Source organism: Camellia sinensis, chromosome 7 (assembly GCF_055761805.1).
Source record: "Camellia sinensis isolate YWXY chromosome 7, ASM5576180v1, whole genome shotgun sequence".
In the NCBI taxonomy this organism is placed as follows: domain Eukaryota; kingdom Viridiplantae; phylum Streptophyta; class Magnoliopsida; order Ericales; family Theaceae; genus Camellia; species Camellia sinensis.
The window spans coordinates 6286132-6295215 of record NC_138967.1 but is presented as its reverse complement, the minus strand read 5'-3'; positions in this window follow the sequence as shown (position 1 = coordinate 6295215).

Here is a 9084-nt window from a genome sequence, read left to right as displayed (position 1 = left end):
TGATGTTGGAACATTAATGTGAAAAATTAGAAGAAAAAAAAAAACTTAAAAAAAAATGATAATATTCTCAGTTTTAAAACTGGAAAAAATTGATAATGTTCTCGATTTTATTGGATAGATGAATCAAACCAATAAATAAAAAGGTAAAAAAGTTTAATCTCATGCTCTGTTTTTTTATCAGTTAGTAAAACAATTATATTGAATATTATTATGTAAAATTGATAATGTTCTTAATTTTGAAAATTGAAAAAAATGATAATATTTTCAGTTTTACTAAATAGGATTTATTGGTTCAAAAACTCTTAAATAGGACCTAAGCTACTATAATATTCCTGAATAGGAATATTATTATGTAAAATCGATAATGTTCTTAATTTTAAAAATTAAAAAAAAATTGATAATATTCTCAGTTTTACTAAATAGGACTTATTGGTTCAAAAACTCTTAAATGAGACCTGAGCTACCATAATATTCCTAAATAGGACATTTAGGTAATTAACTCTTTAGAGAATGATTACTAATTAGAAGTTTCTTCAATTCTTCCAATCAATCATATTATATATACACAATAGTTAAACTATTTTTCCTCTTTGTATTTACAATTCAATAGAAGACTAAAGTATACATTTTCAAGTGGAGATGAGGAGATAATAGATTACGGTACTGTAACTGTTGCTAACTGTTGATGGTGAATAGAAGTCCAACTTGGCACTTGTTCTAACAGTAAATCATCCAAGTCAGACTTCTGTTCACCACCAACCATTGACCACAGCTGCAGTACCGTAATCTATTACCTCCTCATCCGCACTTGAATGATTCAGTGCTAGAACAAGTGTCAAGTCGGACTTCTGTTCATCACTAACAGTTGTCAATGTTGTAGCATAGTAACATTCACATTTTCAAATAATCATTTCTATAACTCTTACATAGAAGATTTTAGAATGACTTATTTCACAATAAATGATAGCAAATGTGACTCAACCATTAAATCTCTAGACTCATCAAAAAAAATTTAAAAAATTCTTACTGTTGAAGATTCTAATTTTTTTTAAAATAATAAGATAAGATCTTATTTTCATGTCTAGTAAGAGATCTTAACAGAGTTTGGATTATTGAATAGCAGTTTACAAAAATAGAAACTTGCAGCTATAATTTGATAGGAATACCAAATTGAGGTTCTCTATTTAAATGTCAGTATAAATTAATTTTTTAAACATGGATTTAGCCTCTCTCTCTCTTTTTTTTTTTTTTTTTTTTTTTTTTTTTTTTTGTGTGTGTGTGTGGGGAGAATTAAAATTCAGTGGGTTTTTGATTTTTTTTAAAATTTTTTTTATAGAAGCATGAAAAATTTTAGAAATTTAATTATTAATGTTTATAAAGTTTATCATTGATAAGTAATTTATTTTCTAAATCTAGATTGAATTGTATTTTCTCCTCTCTTTTTTCTATGCTTATTTTCGCCCCCCTAAACTTCTATTCAATTTAACGTTATTTTCCACGCATCGTTTTTCTTGAGGGAATAAAAAAAGAATGAAAAGTGAAAAGAAAAAAAAAAATCAAATTGATGAGGTACAAGACTCACACAGATTTAATTCATGAATCACTTGTATTTTTGTAAGTTCAAAATTATTTTCTTCACTTCTACTTTTTTATTTCAATATTACAATATATTCAAAAAAATTATTCAATAAAGCAAACCTATGAATCATATTTATTGTCGATGTATCCCACGCCTCACTAATTTTAAATTTACACTATACATTTTATTTTTGGAACAAATTTTTAAATAAAAATTCATAATACATAATATTTTTGTTTTTACATTCCCATTTTCTTCTCATAGTACTCTAGATTGTGTTTCTAGCTTTCACTACTTCTCATTTTTCACTTTTTTTTTTTTTTATTTTCATAGAATTGTATTTTGAATAATGTTAGAGGACTTAAAAATTCTATCAAATATCTCATATGGGTGTGAGACCCACACACTCATATAAAATATTTAATAGAGTTTTTGAAAATTTTAATATTTTTGTTATATTTTTTACTAATTTATCTAATCCAATCCATATTTGAGACACGACAAAATATCCCTTGCTTGTATAATATTGAACTTTTTAGAACCGCGTTATGGAAAGTCTAATCACCGTAGTGTGTGAATGCAATTTAGGTTTGGTAGTCAAATTCAAACATATGATATGACCCACCCCCAACCCCCAAAAATTGGTTAACACGGCAATTGCCTCTTGTTGCCAACATGGATAGTTATGTACACAAAAGGCAATTGTTAGGAGATTAGCCTGCCACCTATACAGAATTATTTTACAGGTTAATTCGGATATTTGACTTAGGCTAAGTTTGGCATGATTGAAAAAAGATAAAAAGTTAAAATGTCACTATCCTATTTAAGTCACATCATCTTATTTAAGTCACATCACCTCTCTAACACATCACTTCAAACCCAATCTAAACCCAACCCATATTTCATAAAAAGTCAAAAAGTACACTTATTTAGTCTCTCCAAACTAGGCCTTAGAGTGGTGATTCATTCCACTAATTTTTGGACCACTAATAGCTCTAATGAGCTTAAAAAAAAAAAATAATCAAGTCAAAACATCACATCACTTTGGTGGGAGCCACTGTGCCACATCATTAGTGATGCTCTAGAGCTCCCAATTTAGTGCTCTAAAATATTATTCTTTGACTTAATGATTATGTAGCATCATTTTGTGGTATGAGATTGTAAATTTAACTCCTATGAAGAGGAGTTCGAATTGTGATATTTATTTCTCTTTTATTATAAGGAGGATTGCATATATTTAGTGGTAATTGTCGGGCTTGGGCTTAAAATTTGTTTTTTTGTGATAACTGGGTGTTTGGACTTGATTAGTCTGTTCAATTTAATATTTTTTATATTTATAATTATTCTCCTATCTCTAGACAAATAAAATAAAATATAAAGAGTCGGAGTCTTAATAATTTTTTGTAAACCAAACACAGGTTCTGTAAAATAATTTTGTGCACTTAATTTTTCTCATTAAAATATATAATTATGAGATTGGACTTCTGATCAATTTTTTGAAATTCATATTTAGGTATAAAAGGAACGTTTTCAAACTAAAAGGCTATTGGATTGTATATTTTCCATGTGAGGACTCTTGAGTTTTATAAGGGATGGAGAGACAAAATGGGTGGATGGATGGATAGGGATTTAGGAGATTATAAGACTAAAATGCTCTCAAACTTAAGATTAAAATGCTCTCAAACTTTGTCACACTATACGGACATATTTGATTGTCAAGTTAAGTTTATTGAGATTATGAATACAGTGGGATTGAATGATATTAATTATTTGAAATGAAATTATGTAAAAGCTTTCATTATATAGGGCATATTTGGTAATAATTCCGTTTTCAGTTTTCAGTTTATATTTATAAAAATTTTAAAAATTGTCATAAAAACTTGTTTGATAATTTTTTTTTGTTTATAAATGGTTGTCTCAGTTTATAAATTTGAGGAAAAAACGTAAACTCAAAAAATGAGTTTACGTTTTCAGTTTTCAATTTTTTTTCCTAATTAACTTTTTTTAAAAATAATTTATTTTCACTTCTTTTTTTTCAATTATTTTTTTTCATAATTTTTTTTTCAAATATTTTTTTTTCAATTAATTTTATTTTCAAATATTTTTTTCCCAATTAAATTTTTTGTCAATTATTTTTTTAATTAATTTTTTTTCAATTAATTTTATTTTCAAATATTTTTTTTTCAATTAATCTTTTTTTCAAATATTTTTTTCCCAATTAAATTTCTTTTCAATTAATTTTTTTTTCTAATTAATTTTTTTTCAATTAATTTTTTAATTAATTTTTTTCAATTATAATGTGTGTGATCCCATTGTCATAAATAATAAAAATAAATATAAAATATTTTAGGTCCAAACAAACATATTTTTTAGTTTATATTTTAAAATTTTTTTAAACATTTTGTTCAAACCAAACGCGTTTGTAATTTATATTTTTCTAAAAATAAACAAAAAACCAATTTATAAAACTTTTGTAAACATAAACAAAAAAAACGTAAATGTTACCAAACGCTACCATAGAAAATGACTTTATTGTTTTTTTTTAAATAAGAATAAAATGATCTTTAACTATCTAAACGTATGGAATTTAATTCTGAATCGCAACCCTCATGACGGGAAGAAATTATCAAGTCAATCTGGTATATATCCAACGGGACTTTTTGTCCAATATTATTTTGAATAATGACTTGGACCCCCTTTTTTACTCACTCCCTTTGACCCCCTCTTTCTATGATTGGTCCCTTTTTCTTTTTCTTTTCTTTTTTTTTTCCTTCTCCTCCAATCACCACCCGCCACGTGTGTGTGGGGGGGTGTTGGGGGTGGTGATTGGAGGGGGTCTCAATCCCTATTATTTTTTCACAATCAGCCATGATTTTGATCAAGTCCATGGATTAACAATCCAATTCTTCTTAGGTGAACAATTAAACATGATATACGTTACTTATCTTAGGTTATGCTTGATATTGATTAGGATTATGAGTACGATTTGAATGAATAATGAAATTACTAGTTTGGTGGTAATAGATTTGAGATATAAGATTAATTGAATTGTTTGTGCACCGAGAATAAATTTATAAAATTGCGGAAAAATTTCATTACAAAAAAAATGACTTAGCTATTTTTGTAAAGTGAGATAAAAATGGTGTTTCAATCTCAAATTCCTTAACATAAGATTAGCAATTTATTCCCATGGAAATGTTAATCTCACCCTTTGGTAGGATTCATAGTCCCATCAGTCTCGCGTCATTTTTTACTACCAAACATGATTTATGTGGGACTTACAAATTACTAATCCAATCCTCTCTTCCCAAACTAGCAATCAAACACCACCTTAAACAATTGATAATCTCATACTATTAATTATATGTAACTAGCCCTACGAAACAAACATGATCATGAGTGCAGTAAAGATCACATTCAAGATGAATCTTCGCCATTCAACCTTTTTTTTTTTTTTTTTTTGGTACGTTCCTTTATATAAAAAAAATTTGGTCCACAGCTAAGTCTACCTTTTCTTTTTAATTTTTTTAAAAAATTTTTAAATATCAAATATATTCACTTCCATCGTCATCATCCCTAGACAGTCATAAACGTCTTAATATTGTGTGAACTAACTGTTGGAAAAAATAATTTTTTGGTATTAAAGTGGGTCCCAACCATCTATTGTGTTAGGTCTAAGTGGGTCTAGATACTTTGCAATGAGATCTTTACACCACAAATAGTATAGCCAAAACCATTGAAAATTGAATGAGAAATTGCCCCATGAAGTTAGCTTCATGAAAGAGTTAATGGGGTTTGTAACTCCTGCCTTTATTGCAGAGGTTAATGGTGTATTAGTGACTAGCCATAAAGGCTGGAGGCTTCTCCTCTCTCCCCTATACATGTATAAATTGAGACCCTCTTGTCAAGTCTCCAACACAGAAATTGTTTCTTCAATTCTTTAGTCAGTTTGCCAGAAAGTTCCTACTGTGAGAGAGTGCTGCTACTGTTTTTGTTCGCTAAGCTAGACAGAGAGTGCTTCTGCCGTAGCTGGTTTTTGACCGTCGTATCCTGAGAGACAGACGTTTGGATTCTTCAAGCACTCGACCCGTGAGGCGGCGAAATCTGTTTTAAGAAAACTGCTACCGTGCAGGCTTCGATTTGGTTTTTTTATCATTTTATTGTTTTGTGTATTTCTGTTGAAATTTAGTTGTAATTATCAGTATATGTTTTGGTATATAATTTTGATTTCTTCATAAATCTATTTAATTAATTTCACAATTTGAACAACACTAACAACTACCATTTTTTTATGGCTTGTTCTTGACTGACTTTTAGCTCTTGGTGACATTTGACATCGTCACTAGAAAACAAGGGGCCATTTCCCTAAATAAGCCAAAATAATAAAGGAATTCCCAAACTAAGCCTAGTTTTGAAAGATTTCCCAAAATAAGCTAACTCGCGGTTCACAATCACGAGTTCATGACTTTTCCACCCCCGTCGCCTGAAACCTGTAAAGGTTGAAACTCGCTGTTAGAAAAAGCGAGTTTGATTAAGAACTCGCTGTTAGAAAACGCGAGTTTGATTAAACTTCTTTTGAAATCGCTCTTTACAAGCACGATTTCATGCTGAAATCGCCTTTTCAAAATACGAGTTCATCAAAAAATAGAATTCTTCTGAACTCGCTGTTCATAACCACGAGTTTAGAGCAAATATTTTTTCTTTAAGTGAAATCGTGGTTCACAACCATGATTTTAGAACTTCTATTTAAACCCCCCAGCCCCGTGTTTTCCATTCACGATTTCATTTCTCCTCTCCGCTGCTGTCTCTCTCTCTCGCTCTGTACTCTCTGTTCTCTCTCGCTCTTCACTCTCCGTTCTCTCTCTCTCTGGAGCTCGCTGCTCTCTCTCTCTCTCTGGAGCTCCCTCTGATTGATTCAGTACTGTCTCTCTCTCTCGTTGGTATGGCTTCTATCATCTACTTTACTGTCAATAAATTAGGATTAGAGTTTAAATTTGTGAATATATTTATGTTTGTGAAAATGTGAATAAATTAGGGTTAGGGTTCATGAATGTGGGGTTAGGGTTAGGGTTTATATTTGTGAATAAATTAGGGTTAGGGTTTATGAATGTGGGGTTAGGGTTAGGGTTTATATTCGTGAATAAAATGTTGTGAAATCAGAAATAATAAATTAGGGTTACGGTTTATATTTGTGAAATTTTTGTTCAATGTGTGAAATAATAAATTTGTTGAATTTGTTTACGGTTTATAGTAAATTACGGTTACGGTTTATAATAAATCAGAAATAATGAATTTATTACGGTTTATAATAAATTAGGGTTACGGTTTATATTTGTGAAATAATAAATTGGGGTTAGGGTTAGATAATTTGTTGAATGTGTTGAATTTTAATTATAGATAATTTGTTGAATTTGTTTAATTATAGATAATTTGTTGAAAGGTTTGTGGAGAGGAATAAGGCTAGAATTAGAATTCATTTGTGGTGGGTTTTGGCTATGAAAGGTCTGTTAGGTTTTAGGGTTCTAAGATGAAGAAAGAATCCAATTTTTGGAGAGGAATAAGGCTAGAATTAGAATTCATTTCTAGAAGGCAGGTTGCTGGATCCTCTGGACAGCTGCTTTTTTGGGATGTTTTATGTGTTAGTAATTAAAAGGGCCAAAAGTATGGGAATAGATTAAGGTTGATTGTTAATCAAGACATAATGTTTTGGAGTCTGAAAATGGGACTTTTTACGGCTTTGACAGTACCCCAGCAACAGTAATTTTAACTAAGAGAAGACAAAAATTTACAAATTCTACCTAAACTTCCATAAGAATTACCCCTAAGGTAGGTCTTTTTTTTTTAAAAGATTTGACCCCTAAGGTAAGTCTAAACAAAGCATTACATAAAGTTTCAAAAGCTTCACACAAATTCTCAAACTCTCAATTCTAATGAATAACAAGATTATACAGGTATATATAGGTTGGTGGACTCTCCTAACTCTATTAGTACTTTTTTTATAATAAAATTTTTCCAGTAAGTGACCTAACCGATTTTCATTTGATTCGGCCCTTATACCCAGGCGTGAGCCATGATTTGAACCAACCTGTTTAGCCCGAAACCCAAATCATGTTTTAATCCTACCCATGACTGTTAAGATAACTAAAGTGGCTGACCCATTTTCCCAGATTGATATACCTCATAATTCTACAAGAACTATGACTAAAATTAATAAACTAAAAACTTTGACTAACTAAAAATATTCTACACCTAATAAAGACATCATATATAAGACCCAATAACAATATTCACCAATAATACAACCCATGGACTCATTCTAAAACCCACATCCAGCAAAACTAATTATTAACCAAACTCTCTTTTTTTGTAAGTAATATTACCAAACTATCCTGGACTTGTAACGCCCTCAAAATAATAACATTAAACCCATCAAATAAGACATGCATTGATATGTAAAAGTTCCACATTCTTCCATATATCAGAATTTCATTACATAAGTATTACATGTTAACAACAAAAGCAAATGCCCTATGGGCTTACAGCTTTCCAAGTTAACACTTGGTTACAACAAAAGAGTACTAACTCATTACACATTAAGCCCTTGGCTTGAATTACATGTAATACATCAAAAAGTAAACGACAAAAGTATGTCCGCCTCTAGCCTCCCAAGCTATGTCCTTGGAGGTGGCATGCTACCTGTACCTGAAAATGATATTCCCATATAGGGTGAGCCACAGCCCAGTAGAAATACACTAAACCAACCATGAACAATGACTAAAAGATTAGCAATTGATAGATGGCCAACACTGATACATTCACATAAATCACATATTTATGTCATACGACTTATGAGTCCAAGTTACTTTTCATTTTCCCCTTTTTCAACAGATAGGCTTATAAGCTCTATCCACATTTTCAACATATATGTATAAAAACTATATCCCACATTCACAGATAAGCATATAAGCTATATCCACATTCTCAACAGATATGTATAACAACAATATCCCATATTCACAGATAAGCATATGAGCTATATCCACACTTCACAAAGATAAGCATATAAGCTCAATCTTCACTTCTCTAGACAAGCATATGAGTTGTATCTATGGAGTTCATCCCCTATCTTCTCCCAACACTATCCGGTTTAGAGGTACATCCCCCATCTTCCCCTAAACCGCGGAGTACATCCCCCATCTCCTCCTCTACACATAACGTATACAAACACATTGGTTCTATATACAATCACTCAATACATACAGTTAATGTATTCTATCAACCGTCAAGTTCCATGACACATTCCATTGATTGGTTTCCGTTTGCCTAATCATCATGCATTGTCTACAACAATCACGACTATCCTCCACCGATAGCCCAAAGCAGTTATTTCTAAACAGAAAATAAATGCACAATGGATATTCAATCAACATTTCATTTCCTCATTTCTCACAATTAATTATCCCAATTAATCAAACAATGTAATTAGGTCGTTATCCATAATTACC